Source organism: Gymnoscopelus microlampas (genome assembly GCF_963454915.1).
Source record: "Gymnoscopelus microlampas genome assembly, chromosome: 2".
NCBI lineage: Eukaryota > Metazoa > Chordata > Actinopteri > Myctophiformes > Myctophidae > Gymnoscopelus > Gymnoscopelus microlampas.
In genome coordinates, this window is record NC_139939.1 from 18,556,636 (window position 1) to 18,573,658 (window position 17,023).

The window sequence follows — 17,023 nt, forward strand, 5'->3', positions numbered from 1 at the left end:
GATACAACAGCAGTGTGTGGGGGGAGGAACCAATTGGCACAACGACAAAATTGTGGAGAAAAAAGTAAATCAAATAAATTAGAAATAATAATAAAACACATTGCCTTCGACTGGTATAGAAAGCCCCACCTATCTATCATCCCCAGTCTATCACGCTCTAGTTACCATAATTAAATGAGATATTTCTATCCACTGTCTGTTTTTGATTGAGCTGGCTCCTGCACGGAAGCTGTTCTTTCCTTATCTTATCAATGTCTGAAGGCTAAAGCCTAATTTATACGTTGTCACACAATGGTGGCGCTCGCCAAAAATAACAACATGACGCATTGCTTAGTGATGCATCGCAACAGGAAAAAAGACGGCTTTGTAGACAGATGTTTGTGTACAGTAGCAATTACTGTCATATGATGTGTGAAATTGGCTTATTCGGAGTTTAATTTACGGCAGTCAGGAGGTGAGATAGGTTCTAATTTTCTGACATTTTCTGCATTGCCATTGCCAAGTGTGCCTCTGTGTGCGCAGGCTTGTGCACATACCAACAGACACAACAGGCCACACTGTTTCATTGTGCTCCGTAACCCTAAGGTGTTTCTGGCAAGCCCAGTGAGATACACTTAACTCTCTGCCATTTTTAGAATGAGGGAAAGCTAGGGCTGTCACGATTATGACATTTTACTTGACGATTAATTGTCGTACAATTATTGCAATTAACGATTTAATTGTGTTTTTTGGCATTGAACAATTACATTTCTGTTTGCCTTTTAGGCATAGTAAACAAACATTGCACAGGGCAGATATGACAAATCGCCTAATAAAAATAATAAAAAATATTCATGTTATAATTGTGACAGGCCTAAGTTAAGCCTCACATATACTTAGGTGTTGGGTGCACCGGAAATGGCAAATTTACAAGCTCGCAAAGCGTTCAGTGCGCGTTCAGTGCTCTAAATATAAATTAGGCCTTACTGTGAACCTCTGGCAAAGTTGTGTTGTGTGAGTGCAATTTACAGTGAAACATCCTCTGTTTTCAAGGCGAACAGATGATTTGATTGATTGATTGAATACTTGTCAAAAATGTAAACGGCACGGAAGTACAGTAAAACACTTGGGCTAAAAGGATAACACGAAAAAGTCCGGGGGACTTGTTTCCATTGTGGTCCTACTGTGTGTATTCAATTCATCAACAGAGCATAAAATATTAACTCATTAATACAAGTCATAAAAAATACAAATGGCTGGTCTGTTTATAAACTTTGTTTTTCGGAAACCATGCAAGGATTGATCTCTGCTTATTATTTATATTCTGAAGATTTATTTAATAATATAAAATACGATAAAAACTATATTGTGGCAAGTTCATAGACATGGATTAAACCTCTTAAATCCCTCTTTTAACCTTTTCTTTTAATGATATGCCATTTTGTAGCATAAAATAAGGCTAAATTGTGTCTTTCTTGCAGGGACAGAGCTACACTCAGCACACAGGGGGAGAAGCAGTCTCGAGGTATGGATGTGACCTTAACATTCACCACTGTAATGTAGCTGACATGACATCATAAGCACCATGACTTACTGAGCCAAGCAGGCCGCAAGATGAGCATATTTTAAATGACACAAAAAAGAAAACGGGTTCCTAGTTGTGATGCAATGGACAAACCAAGGACAGCACATGTCACTGAGTACAGTACATGAATCGATTAGCGAATGGTTCAGCACCACCACCGATGGACAGCGACAGGCTATGTGTGCTGTGACCCACCACCATGCCTTTTATATACGGGTTAAAATACTCAAGAGAGCAAAGCAGAAATCTGTATGTTTGTCTGTATAGAAGCCATGCAAAGAGATAGCATGCACAAATAATTAAATTGAATGACAAGCTACGTTGATAAGTGAGTTGTGATTTTATACACCACTCTCTTGTTAAGCAGTTGCAGGTGAAAACAAATGATTAATTTCTCACCAAATCCAGTTCTCTTTAAACTCTAAAAGACAAAGTAGACATGGCAGTCTTACCTTACAAAAAAAAAAGAACTCACCAATTTTTTGTCTCTGCTTAGTCTAATCAATGCTGTAGTTTGATGAGGTCCTTGTTTTTATTCCATTATCCTCCGTAGAACGGTAATTAAACGGTACATAATAAACCAAGGTCCCATTTTAAAATGCCTTCTTCCTCCTTCATGTTAGCAAACCTGCCCCCCCCCCCCCCCCCCGTCAAAATAAATAAATAGAAATAGAGTCCAGTCAGTCCACACAGTGGCACACACTGGATTAGGCTCCCGCAGTGTCGTCTTTAATTGATTGCTAACAAGGTGACATTTTGAGCGTCTCTGCTCTTCCTCAGACAAGACCTGGCGAACCTACCAACAACTTTGTCTTTGTCAATGTTTATGTCCCGCTCGACAGAACGTGTTCTCCCTTGTGCCTGGCATCATCTGTGTGCAATTGTCTGATCTAAGACATCAGTGTCAATGAGACCCAAGGTAGTGTTGACAATGACATACAATTAATCCATTTTTATTTAGAATAACAGATGAGACTTGACAGTGATAGAATGAAGGACAGACAACTCACGACATATCAAGACAGATACACGTAATCAACATATGACAGGTGACAGGTAGTCTTTTTTTTTTATAAAAAAAATTAACAATGTACCCTGAAAAGGCTAAACAATCTGTTTCTTGTATGAACTGAGCTATATCAAAAGTCAAAGCCTTTTGAAACATTTAATGATTCAGAGTTTATCTTTTGTGTATCACGTTTCACCATGTAGTGGCGTAGCACTTGGCAAGCTCACTAGTTGTGTACCTATTGAGTCAGCTGAGAACTCACCTAATCTGGTTGTCTTCATTGTTGGGTAATTTGCTGTTCATAGCAGTAAATCATACCCCAGTGTATTTTGGACATCAGCCAAGCCAGGAATGTGATGCACATTCTTTGTGAATGGCACAGAATGATGCCGGTCTTCAGATATTGGCCCAGGATTAAGATGATGTGACAAACGGGTATCCAGAAAGTTTACACAGCATTTCCGCCGGCCTATGTTCATATATCCACAGAACAAGAACACTAGTTGTTTGGAACAGGCCACAACATCAATAGTAATCTGTGTAGTAATAATAATAATACTAGAATAATAATAGAATGAAGCTGCTTTTTTACATTACCACTTGTAGTTTGGCATTGTATTAGCAAGAAACGACTTGTTTAAAGGAAATGTTTTTTAAAGAGAGTTTGAAAGCTGGATTGCAGCTGTCTACATCACATGTCTGGAGGGACAATTACTCTGCGATTCGTTTGTGCGCTGTTAGGCCAACCGGCTGACTATGGTGTGACTTAAGCGCAATACATACTCCTTCCGAAAATCTCCTGGTTTGGAAAGGCTTCCCGAACAATAGTTTGGCAAGTAATTCAGTCACCCACATTGAGTTTTATAGGGACTATCGTAGTTTTATTAGCCTATCCCACCTACGCTAAAATGTACCTAAGAAGAAGCCGAGCTGGCGTACTCAGTGTAAACCGTGGGTTAAAAATTAACAAAAATGGGTAATGGTATCTGAGTCTGTTTACCTGAAATATTTCAGCTGTTCTTACAAGGGTGCCTTAGTACTGCAGATGAGACCACACACATACTGGTAAGCTGGACTTTTTTTTGTACACTAAAATATATCCAGAAGATTCTTAACTAGACATGTGTCTGCCATTATCATATCTACCCGTCCCACCTAAAACAACTTTGAGCTGCCCTTAGCTCGAAAAGATCAATGGGTAACACAAATAACCAGAAATCAGAGGTATGAATCAAAAGCCAAAATTAAACCACAAAGGCTTACTGTAAACACAGACAGCTGAGAAGCACTGTCTCAGTGGCCTAAATCATTATGTGATTGTAAAGGCTGTTTCACACGGGAAGCAACCGACACGTCTAGTAATTCATCTTAAAGGGGTTACACCATGAATTAAAAAATATATATATTTGCGAACGCGGAAGGAGGCGCGCCGAAGGCGCGCCTCCGCCCAAGTGGAGCTTACTATGAAAGTCTGCTCGGCTTGTGTGTGTGTGTGTGTCTGTGTGTCTGTGTGCAGTGCACTGCCTGGGTGCGGCCGACAGAGTGCGCCAGAGTGCAGCTACAGTCAAAACACACACACACACACACACACACACACACACACACACACACACACACAAAGTCCGTAAATACACAATATTTTCGAGCTGCGTTCGCTTCCAGCGTTCGCGCGTCTTACTTGTATATATAAATATTGCCCCTAATACGTTTTAAACAGGTTGTAAGCCTAAAAAACATCCAGATATTTTTTCTCACAATCTGACTGTCTGTCATTCCAAGCTTTTTCAGCTGCAATACCAAAACGTCCTATTGGGCAGGGGGGAGCTACTGAGCAATTCTGTCTGGCCATCATCAATGCAAAATCAGGGCAAGTGACATCACTTGCCCTGCCATTCTGAAATGGCCTGTTCAGACACGCCCATTCAGGAAATCCATGAAATGAGCATGAATGACTGAATGTTAAAAAAATATATTTTTTTGGGTACAAGAGACACTGGGGAGCCCAAAAAATACTAAAAACCTAAAAAAAAAATGAAATTCATGGTGTAGCCCCTTTAAATGAGAGGCGACCGTTCAGTTAGGGGGGCACGGGCAATCTGACAGGCCCAGAGGAAGGCACAATGCTGTGAAATTGTCACATTCATGCCTCTCTCTCACACACGCACGCCCGCTTGTGTTAAGAGTTGTTGTGAACTTTTTTCTACGAGATGTGTAGAAAAAAGGCATTTGTTCATATGAGGAGTGCAATGCGACCTTGAGGATCCAAGCAGTTACAGTATGTGGGTGTAGGCTCCCCATGTGAAAAGCCCTTAATGATTCAAACTATATCCCTATGCTAGAAGAAATCCACTCACCACCATTGACAGGGAGCATTTGACAGCAGCACCTGCTTCTAGTTGTCTTTTCACTCATGACGCTTTTGTTATGTCTCCTGTCTGATCCTGGTTTTGATTCTGCAATCATGGTTATTTGAGCTTCGGTATCAGATACACCAAATCCCCTTGTGCAACTCTTCTCCCATGAGAATACAGCACACCCTCCCCCTCAGTCCTGGATGTCAACACTATGTGACTGTGTTATCTTGAAACACACACACACACACAAACACACACACACACACACACACACACACACACACACACACACACACACACACACACACACACACACACACACACACACACACACACACACACACACACACACACACACACACACTTTCCACTAAAGGATGTATCTGGATGGGGACATGGGATAGATAACCTGTTTACATGTCTCTCTCGTGTCATGTCACATGTCCCAGACCCTTGTCACATCACATGATCAGGAAGTAACAAAGGACTCCCATTTCCTTTTCCTCTGTGGAGGAAATTACAAGATAGGATTGATCTTTTGTTCTGTCCTTCAGGATGGACACTGATACGAAGTTATAAAATAGATGACATGTTTTATAAAGGGTGGGAAGTCCATTTAATGCCTCATTTCAAGACATTTAAATACCATGTGTTGTTGTGTCTTTCATCAGATGATGTCATACTCTAGTGTTTCACTATTATTTATCACCTTCAGTGATGTCATCCTTTTTGCAGCTAAAGGAAGTGGCGATGCACTGAAGATGATGTCACCAATTAGGGCTGTCTGTGAAGTTGCTCTGTTCTGGAAAAATCTACTCCATGGCGACGGGGGAAGTGACAAATAAGCCTGCAGTATTTTCTTCAAATGTGCATGTGGGTTAGCTTCATTAAAAAAAAACTAAAAAAAGAAATTCATTCAATTATTAGCATGCCCTATCGAGGATCAGACGCAGAAAACATGAGCATCGTTAGTGTTTGTGAGGGCAGTACAAAAAATCAAAAACGAATCACAAGAACATTTTCTTGTGATTTATCACAAGAATCTTTTTAATCTTCAGTCGTCCCCTTTGTTACCGTTTATAACTCTGTCCAGATTGAATCAACAAAGGCAATCATAGCTTATGTCATTGCGTTTGCCATGCCAAGTCTGAGCAATATTTTCATTGGCACAGCTGTGACTGACTGTAGCAGTGATGCAGTGATACTTGGAAGGCTGTGCTAGTCCAGGCTGCTACATGGTAGGCAGGTAGGTAGCAGCGTTGCCATGTCTGCTTATTATAAGCGACTTGTTGTTCTGTAAAGTTGCTTGTAAATATTGATAGTTGCGGGTTGCTTTTATTTGGGCTTGTTTCCTAATGTTGTTAAAACCAGTGGTTCTCAAACATTTTCATGGCAAGGACCCCCAGATGAATTTGTATTTGTCAGCATTTGTCTTTTTTTGTTTGTTGAAATAGCAGATCTACAAGCTCTAAACGCGGCTCATCGCATTGTGATCTTGTAGATCGGCTATTTTCAAATAGCCGTAGCCTAGTCGCTTCTTTTGAGCTTGTTTTTATATACCTGGTTTCTTACTGTATTTCTCTCGCAAAATCTGGCAACACTGTAGGTAGATACTGTGCTTTGTTGATCCCTGGAGGAAAATACATACAGTAAACAAGACAGGACAACACACATACTTACTGAACTGTGACAAGAACAGTTATAGGAGTAGTTCACCTTAAAAAAATACTTATTTTCTATCAATTACACACCCCATGAAATGAAACCTTTTTTTCCCTAAGGCAATAATTTGTTGACTGGGTGGCTGTTCAGTGGGAGACTCAATTGTGTCTCCTACCGATCATCAAATTATTGCCTCAGGAATGTGACAAAATCTCCATGAATTCAAGGCTTCACAAGGCTGCACAATACATTTGTGCATACCAACTTGTTTCAGAGCTAAATTATCTATAATTTGCTAGTTTGTGGCTGCAAGTTTTCACCAAACAGTATATCCATGAGAGCTTCATCTATGTGTACGCACATTTAGAATATGTGCCTGTGTCACCGAAGAATTATTAACCACATAAACAATTTGAGTGTTGGAGACTAACAGGACTTTACTTCAATTTCACAGGCTTAGTGTTCTCTGCATGGACTTGTCAGTTTGTGGGCTGGGATGTGGGATGTACCCACACAAGCAACTCGACTACCGCTGGGATTGGTCTGGAACAATCTACGGTGAAGATTGAAATAATGACTCCTGCAGGCGATAACGTAATCCACGTATTTAGCAACACAGCCCCCAAAGACAGCTGTGCCAAGGCGGCAACTTGTGAAATTCAAGTCCTCACGTGACTAGCACAAACAGACTGATTCATTGGGTCAGGTCCAGGCTAGTCCTATCCTACCCCTTATGAACTGAACCCGGCCCTCAGTGTACTACTATCCTCCCGCGTAATACAGCTATGTGGGTGATCTGCTAAGATAGACTTTATAGACCATGGCTGTCTGCCAGGGCGGAGTGTAGATCCACCCACGGGAAAGAGTCAGACAGGACTGCTGTCATCTTTGAACGCCACATTTTGAGAGAACTACATGTGTAACAAGGCTGGGCAATATATAAGTATTGATATTGTGATATGAGACTAGATGTCGTCTGGGATTTTGCATGTCATAATATCGTGATATTATATGATATGCAAGTGTTGTCTTTTCATAGTTTTATTTTAAAAAAATGTCAAAATGTTTTCCAAAATAGTGAAAATATAAGATCTACAAGCTCACAGCTTGAGCTTGTAGATTGGTTTCTTTTGATATTTGGGAACAATTCATTTAGATTTTGTCGATATCACCCACCCATAATCTCAAGTGCAAATGTATATGAGGGAAATAGATATTACAAGATAAAGTTGTCAATGGAGATGGACTGAATATGTTGAGTAGGTGAGGTTTGGTATCACAAGCTGCATGCGTTGTACAACCAGAAGTTCTTTGCCTTCCCTCTTGGAGATTTGGGGAAAACGCTGTAAGGGAGCTGCTGTGTCTTTAGAACCATCCGGTTGGTAGTGTTTCTTCAAACAAAGCCTCTTCTTGTATAAGCTGGCTAAATGGATTATCATGTACTTGGGCTTCGGGTTCAGGGGGCGTCGTGTGTGTGTGTGTGTGTGTGTGTGTGTGTGTGTGTGTGTGTGTGTGTGTGTGTGTGTTGTAGTTTCAGGGGCTTTTTGTAGGTGTGGTGGGTGGGATTCCCCTCCTATAAGCTGACTCTGCCTTGCATGTGAAGCCTTTTTAGTACACCATGCTCTGGTTGAACGAAGGTAGATTACAGATGAAGGGACATGGAAAGAGAGGATTAATTTGTTTGTGCAGTAATAGAGGAAGGAGATGCAAGGGTGGATGGAAGGAGACAGACTGTAACCGCGTGAACCCTGGGGTCCCTATTCTGGGCATGTCATAATAGGCGAACGTACTGTGAAAATAGATCAACTATTTTTGGATCGAAAAAAGGATGGAACCAAGTATAGACTCCTGGGGGACCCTGGTCAATTGAATATACTGGAATCAAGTGATTTAAAATAAGTGTGTCATCTTGAGCGTGGAGCGGAGGGGAAAAGAGAGCCAAGATTTGTGTGTGTGGGTGGGGGTAGATGGAGTGAGATAGACAGGTTGATTGATAAGAGAGACAAGTGGATCAGGGAGGGGAAGAGACAAGAACGATGCACTGAAAATCTCAATCTCCCCACTCTGAAAGTCGTCTGGTGTATCTTCCACAATTGTTATTCCCGTCCAAGAAGCTGTAAGCTACCAAAGTTTTATCTTTCCTTACCTTTGCTTACGTCTGTTCTGCTTTCAGTGTGACACCGAAATATTTTGACTTCCAAATCATTATCTGACATGGTGATTTTCTTCCTCATGGAAAATCAGAGAATTTTATTATTCTCATGGCAAACGCATTAATACAGCCAAAATGATGGGAAAGTGGACTAATTCGCTTAAAGGGATATTTCACTTTCAAAACAAATGTGGGTAATTTTATCGTCTACTCTGGCTTTTGGGAGCACCCTGGACAGTTTTTAAGTTGCTTGATTCAGTATTTAGATATTTGATATTCATTTTATCAGACACGCCCCTTCCTATACAAACCCATTGTAACTTCAAACTACATTTTAACCATGTTAGATTAGTCGGAAACACCCGTCCTTGGTTCTGGGGACTGACATTGTCCTTCTAATACGTGAGGAGACTGTGTTTTTTCAATACATTTTTTCATTTATTTTAAATGTTGTTTGGGGGAAATGAAAAAAATGTAATACAATAAAATAATTAAATAAAATGAATGAAAAAAGTAATAAAAAGAAAGGCCCCCTCACGTATTAGGAGGGCAGGATGAGTCACCAGAACCAAGGGTGTTTTTGATTAATCTAACATGTTAAAAATGGAGTTTGATGTTAATGGGTTTGTATAGGAAGGGGGCGTGTCTGATAAAATGAATATCAAATATCTAAATACTGAATCAAGCAACGTAAAAACTGTCTGGGGGGCTCACAAAAGCCTGAGTAGATGATAAAATGACGCAAAAAAAATTTGAAAGTGAAATATCCCTTTAAAATAAAAGCTAAATACAATCCTTATCAGTATTTTTGTCATGTTTTTTTTTTTAACTGGTGGAGGCATTTGTCTTTATGATGTGCGTGTTAATAACTGCGTTTGCATATGCGTGTTCTGTTAGTGTACCGTGCATGCAGTACATGCCTGTGTGCGTGTGTGCCTGCATGCAGCACTCTAGATTTAAGAGCAGCTGTGTTTATCCAGGCTAGCTTTGTGACCCGGTGCCTGTCTCCACTCCCTGCCTGCAATGCTATTCTAGCCATCAAGATTGCACTGAACTGCTTTCTCTCTCTCCCCACCCAGGGCGTCCATCCATCCAGCATGCACTGCACTACATTTGTAGTTTGGGCAAAGGCCCAACGTAGAGGTTGCAAGAGTCTGTGACCTGTTTAGAAAGCTAGACAATGAGTCTATTCACATCTTTTATCAAAACACATTTTAAGTAGTAGCCTAATACCTTCAATTTTAAAACTTTGACTTCGTCTTTGGATCAGCATACTCTAGTCTACATCAGTGGTTATCAACCTTCCAAAAGACCCCCAGTTTGATTATGCTTTAGGGCCATGGGCCCCCATTTGACATATTTTTTGTATCTCTGGAATTCCAATCTACACTGTGAAATCGTCAGGGTTCATTTAACTCTTGTGTTCCAGACCCGTAAGCGTCGATTTGGTTTCTTCCTAACTATCAGTCATTTAGCTGGGGACCCCCCTCAAGGACCCCTGGGGGTCCCTGGACTCCTTGTTGAGAACCACTGGTCTACATGCATCATTAATGTAATGGCCAGGAGAATGTAGTGTTTGCAAGTAATATTTGCAAGCAATATCCTTTTATTTCAAGATCGTAAAGCACATTTTGAATATATCTATAACCTTGCCTTAATAACCTTGCAATAAATTAGCCTAGACTTAATGATTGATGATGATTTGATCAACCCAATGTAGAGCAGACTTTAGCTTCATCAAATGTTGAATTACAACAAACTATACTAGTATGATGGATGTTGCTGCGTGACAGTGGACGGCTGCAGCCAGACTTTCTGAGGGATTAGGGACCTTTTAGAGTGGACTGCAGCACAGACAGAATCACAACATCGCAAAACTGCTGCTATCAGGGAAAAATAATCTACCTTTTATGATCCCATTTGCTTTTCAGCCAAGTGGGCCAGGGAGCAGCACGGGGTTATTAGGCGGACAAACTACTGACAGTTGAACCTGAACATTTAATTGAGAGTGAGCTAACGCAAGCCTGCGAAACACTTCATTCTGCTTCTGAGCCGAGCCACTGTATATTTTAATCAATGTTCAAATGCAAGTTGATGTAGTTTCAGAAATGTGCAACCATGGATGCCATTATTTGTAGTTCCATCTTTTGCATTGATGGATCACGGCAAGATCCTTCTGCATTAGTTGAGGATTACTGACTGTACATAGTACTGTGAAATGGAACAGAGGACAGATACAGGTAAGAGTATCTGCAAGAGTATAGAGTATATACAAAATAAATAAAAGCAAAAGCGCCAGAGTATGCAGTAATCCAAGGACGGAACAGATTGCATGGGGACATATATACCTTAAGGGCTACCAGGACAAAGCACTGACCGAGTTGTTCAGTCTTGTGCAGAGGCTAGCTCATCATAGAAGGGGTGAGAGGGGTTCATCAGGGGAGCTTTCTATCCTCCCCTCTGCAACCACCTCCAGATTGTCCTAACTACAGAGATAGTCTTCTTCATCAGCTTGCTCAGCTTGTGTTAATGTTACTGTAGAGGCCCTCAGAGTTGTCAGTCGTGTCTAGTTTATTGTTCATGTGTACTCCAGGAACTTGTAGATGTCCACCTTCTCCACCTCCTCCCCTCGGATGGTGATGGGAGTTGGGGGGTCTCGTCTTTCTCTGTCGGTAGTCCACCCGACCGCCAGCTCCTTGGTCTTGCCTAGTTGAGCTGAAGGTAGTAGTTTTCCCTCCATTCTAAGAAGCTCATGCTGATGTTTCCTGCTCAGTGAACACACTCCTGACAGGCTGTCTTGCTCTCATTTGTCCTTTGGTCTGCCTTTTCTGTCACAGTGAATGACTTCCGATACAGAAACTGGGCTGGTTACCGAGGAACATACTTTGACCCCTTTATTGAAGCTTCATTTTTAGGCTCTGCTCATCATCAGCTGTCTTGATCTCTTTCACTCCTCCCACTCTATCTCTATTTCCCTTTTTTCTCCCTATTCTCTGCCTTCCTCCCTTCATCTTCTAATTATCCTCATTAGCACTAACGGGACAAATCCTGAGATTATGTAACAAGTCAACAATCAGCAGAAAAAGGCCAGTGGCGTGGGGCATGTACACGATGTCCACCAACCGCTTCACATCTGTGGAGACCGTGTCTCCTCCATCCGTGACCCTGGGTGGCGTTGCTGTCACAGCGTATATCTGAGCCCCCCTGAACAAATCCAATTAATGAGATGTGTGGTGGGGTGGGGGTGGGGGGGGTTCGCCCAATGTGAAGAAGCAGAGCGAATTAACATCGGCCCCGTCTTTCCTTTTTTAATGAAGCAGTGTGCCTTATTGCCAGTCTTGAATTCCAAGCTCAAAAGTTGACGACCTGGAAGTGCTCCCTGTCTGACAGAGATAATCCCCAGCTATACCCCCCCCCCCCCTCCACACACACATACACCCCTTATGAAGTGGGATTTTACAGCAGTAGCCAAATTGGTTTTGGTAGGAGGACTTTTAAGATGAATTGGGCTGTGGGTTTATATAATTAGGGTAATGGGGGCATAGCTACGTCGCCGATGAGGCATCAGTCTCAGAACACTACAGACAACACACTGTCAGCAGGACATGTTATGTAAGTGTGCTGGCCTCCCTTTTTGTCTGCCTGCAGTATAGTTCACTCAGGGCAAATGAAGCCGAAGCCACATAATGCAAATGCGATGTGAGGCACAAACACATGTTTGTTGTTCCAAGGTCTCTCTCTGCACGAGTCATGATCAGCATGTCACTGTAGATCGATGCTAAGGGCTCTTGAACTAGCCTGGCTCCAGATCATAGACCCCGCCCACCCTCTGAGTGGACTCACGCTTCAGCCTGATAATCAGGCTAGGCTTGAACACCCATTGACTCCAGTACAGACTGTGCCTTTTCAGCCTTCAGCTACATTTGTACATGTGGTCATAATAACAAATGACGTAGCATCTAGCGTGCAGGGTTTTTTCCTTGCTCAGAATTGGCCTTTGTGGGGTGACTTGACCCACGACAGTGTCATGATCCGTACACGCTGGGAGACAACTGTGCGCAACAGTAAAGGCAGTTACCTTATTTGACAGAAATCTATGTATTTTCCTGTTATTTATCATTGTTAGATAAACAAAAATGCCTATTATGCTTGTAGAAACCTCAATGAACAAAAATGGTTTGCATTTTCTTATCTTGGAATGTGGAGGGGGGGGATTCCTCTATGCAGGAATACCCCTGCAGCATGCTGGCCTCTGTCTGCACTTTGTACAGCTAGGTATGTATGACAAAAGGCTCCACTAAATGGCATGCTATATGTTAAAATACATCTGAAGCAGCCGCACAATGGAATGGCACGTCTCTTTGAAATTCCATATTTCCTAATAGCCAATTATCATTAAGTTGGAATGTGGGCGTTAGCACCGTTAGTAATAACACACGTGACGCGCTGCTCGTGGCCCTCATGTACAGTCAGTTATGGGCTTCTATTGGGAGCCGTCTTCCCTACTGTTGACACAGTTGGTGTTTGTGCAGATGACAGAGATGGCTATCAAGGGCAGGTCAAGTCCCCCAGGCTGCCTATCCAGCCCTGCTGTACAATTTCAGACCCAGCCCACTCCCATAGTGGAAACTGTAGAGGAGAACACACACGTAGAGAAACCTCCACTCATACAAGTGACCACTCGTACACACCTCTTTCGCTCATATACACAGTCAAATTCTCAGTGTCAGCTTAATGTAACTCTGAGAGGGTACCAATATAACCAAATGGATCAGAGGATCATTTGGTTACATTTGAACCCTCTCAGAGTTACAAATGGATGAAGTAACCCTTGGAGAGAGAGAGAATGAATTAGACCATTTCCAACAGAATATGGAAATAATGTGTGGGATTCGGAAGACCAATGTTTTTACATCTCCATCAGCTAGTTGATTAGGTACTTAGGAAAGAATTTTACTCGAACTTTGACACATGGATAAATTCAAGTCAGGCCTTCACATACACAAAAACACGAATGATTACTGTAGTATCATTCTATTTTTTTACATTTTGATTAGTCTGTGTTGTACGTAAACTATATTTCCAAAGCAAATGAAAAGGCTTCACGCTGCCCTTGGCGAGACTACAGGGAGAAGACTCCCCTTTCATTTAGCTTCTTCATGCCTAATTTGTGTTTTTCGTCTGTACGAGAGACTTCAAATACGGATTTTTAAACCAAACGTGTCTGCATCCAGTTGTTACACTGTCTGTTTTCAAAGTGCTGAGCATCAGACAGAAAATATAATGTGGCCATGCGTTTTTATTGGATTGCAGTATCCGCCCCACACAGCATGCCTCAGAAGACCAGGATGCAGAGAGTAATCATGTGTTTTGTCTGTTTTCATCCTAGCTGCTGAGACGGCATTAACTGTAGAACCGGATCAGGCATCCATCCCCTGAGAGGTAAGGATTACAACATCAACAAACTACATTTTAGCGACTTAAACTAGTAAAGCACCTGTTGATTGGGTCAACACGGCAACTGACCTGAGTATTATTTTACACCATTAACATTCATACTCATTTTCAGCGAGGGAAGCACTAGAGTGGTATCAAATGTAGCCTGTAAGCTTTGAGGTGGAGTGGAGAGTTCTCGTCAGTCTCTCTGCTCCTCCGTACTCCTTTCAAGGACAAGTAAAATAAATGAGTGACCGCTTTTTGGAAAACCTTGAACAAATGACATGGATTTAGTCAGCGGTAACCTAATGGGTCTGTCCTGGCCAGACGTTTTACTGGTCTGGAAGTGATTCCGTAGGGGAAACGGTGACAGGCTTGTCTTGCTCTCTTTTTTTCCTCTCCGTTGTGGTCGGGAGAAGTGACCAAGGATCGTTCACATTCATCATACGATGACTTACTGTCCTCTCTTTATTAAGAACACACAGCATGATGGATGAAACCCCAATTCTGTGTGCTCATTTAACTCTGGGAGTGTAAAAATGGACCCAAAAGGGTCTTAACTTGAACTCCCAGAGCTAGAGGGACGGCCATAGCTGTGTGGGTAGAGTGGCCGTCTGGGAATCGGAATGTCGCCGGTTTGAGCAGTCATCTACTGGGTGCAGCAGTAAAAGTAATGTCCCTTCCCCCAGGCACCAGAAACTATACCCTAACTTTCCCTTAATGTCATTCAGCGTAGTTTTCTGTTGCCGTGCCGCCGCTCCTGATTCAAAGGAATGTGGGGTCAAGTGTCACTACATGTCAAGGAATGACGGTGAACCAGCAGAACCTTTAGCTGGCCTAACTCTACCAGTGTGCCTTTTTCTAAAGCTCACATTTCCAACCGCTGTCTTTTCTAACCGCTACACCCTTCCTACACTTGCATTTAAAATCTCACACCGCTACTTTAGCCGCTACTAAATCTTCAAGCTGATGTTTTGTCCAATTCAGTGGAGGGAAACAGTAGACTGTTGTTATCCCGTCCACATAACAGTAAGATAGTGAGAAAACACCTGCTTATTTCACCGCCAGCCCTCCGGGACATGAGACATTTAATTGCATTTCCTGCACGCGAACACGCCACCGACCACAGCTGCCACACCTCATTTCCATTTTTTCCTCCTGAAACGCTCCCCTTCGCGTACTTTTTGTCAACTGTAGGCTACTCGAAGCCTGCGAAGTCTCACTTGCTACAGTGTAATAATGTTTTTACAGTGCTTTGATAATAGATTGTCCATAGTGACACCAGAGCAGTTGGTGGTGTTTCATTTAGCCACTCTCCCCTTCATTCCTTCTTTCAAACACTCTCCCTTTCTTTTCTATCCATTTCCTCACCCCTCTATTTTATCTTAATACTCAGTCAAATCCTCAGTGATAATTTTATCCACCTGAGAGAACAAATGTAACCAAATGGACATTTAGGGGTCTATTTGTTTGCATTTGTGCACTGTCAGAGTTAATGCTGCAGTCCTCTCCTGCGTGGGAGACCATTCGTTTACCGCTCATCCAAGATGCAATCCCCTCTTTTGCCAGGGGAGATATTGAAAATCTGAGGTTCAGGCAGTACTACTTGTCAGCCAGTAGGTGGCCTAACCGACACCAGGGCCTAAATATCTCAAACTAAGCTCACATTTCATATCACACACACCATACAGTAAGAACTCCTGTAACTTAATTAAACAAATTTAAACGGAAAAAAAAAGTTAGATTTGACTTATTATTCACAAACATGAAACAAGAGTAGCGAATAAAGGTAAAAGTAAAATTTAAAAAAGTTTAAAAAAAAAAGAAGTTTTGAAATAAATAAAAATATGATTTTTCTACATTTCTGAATGCATGGCCAGGGACCACCTACAATACCTCCGTCGGTTAAAAACCCCTGTCTCAAAGGATAGAGAGACCATGTCCAACCACTGCAGATTTGCTAGTTAGATTGGATTAACCACTTGAACCCTAGTGTCTATATTCTGGGGGGAATGTTAGCCAAAAGTAGCAGATCTACAAGCTCACAATGAGTCACAATGCGTCGCAATGTGACGCATTGTGAGCTTGTAGATCGGCTCATTTTGGTGAAGAAATTTGGTGTTGACGAAAAAAGTCTACACTTTATAAATACTCCAACATTGGTCAAAATAAAGTTGTTCTCATTCAAATCTGTTCAGTATTGCAGCTTTAAATGAACACTTGAGGGTTTTACTGTGTAGGACTGTCCCCTCTTTCTGCCTTTCTCTTTGTCTCTCTCTTTCCATATACTGTATGTCTCTCCGGTGAGATAGTTTTTAGAGCATCTCTCTTGTCTACCCACTAGTCCCAGCCCAGGTTGGCCTCCTGCCCAGGACAGGAGGCCGCTGGGCCAGGGAACAATACAGAGACACTTGCTGACGTGTCTTATTATGTCAAATACCTCTGGGGATGGTGTTGCAAAGTAAGCCAGGCCACAGCTGGCGTTCCCCCTATCGCTGCACCGTGTCCCCATGCGGGACTTTCCAAGGTTAGTGGCTGAATGAATGTACTTTAAAAGATTATCACTCAGACCTTGACATACTGTACATATAGTGTAGTGTATCTGTAGCTGATGCAGGTATACGTACATGTCGGTTATACTGTGGTCTGTGTGCAATACCCTCGACTGGACACTTTGTTCTCTCTGACTTTCTTACACAGGGCTGGAAACAGTCTGGAAAGTGAATTTTGTTATTTTGAAGAATAATAATCTTCATCTATAGAGGTTTAAAGCCTAGCAATAGGGGTGGGCAATAATGCCAATAATATTGAGATATAGCATAAGTGACATATGTAGCATTGTAGCA

The 17,023-nt window shown here is 42.0% G+C and overlaps 1 protein-coding gene across 2 annotated transcripts in view; it reads left to right on the top strand.

Moving 5' to 3' along the window:
* add3a (adducin 3 (gamma) a) overlaps window positions 1–17,023 on the top strand; it is a 130,019-nt gene that overhangs the window by 12,507 nt on the left and 100,489 nt on the right. The window contains exons 2-3 of one of the 2 annotated variants that reach the window (XM_084078383.1): window positions 1,461–1,504; window positions 14,131–14,183. The gene's annotated coding sequence lies outside the window, so the exon portion shown is untranslated. The remainder of the gene's footprint in view (window positions 1–1,460; window positions 1,505–14,130; window positions 14,184–17,023) is intronic. The other variant, XM_084078384.1, reaches the window with a different exon arrangement.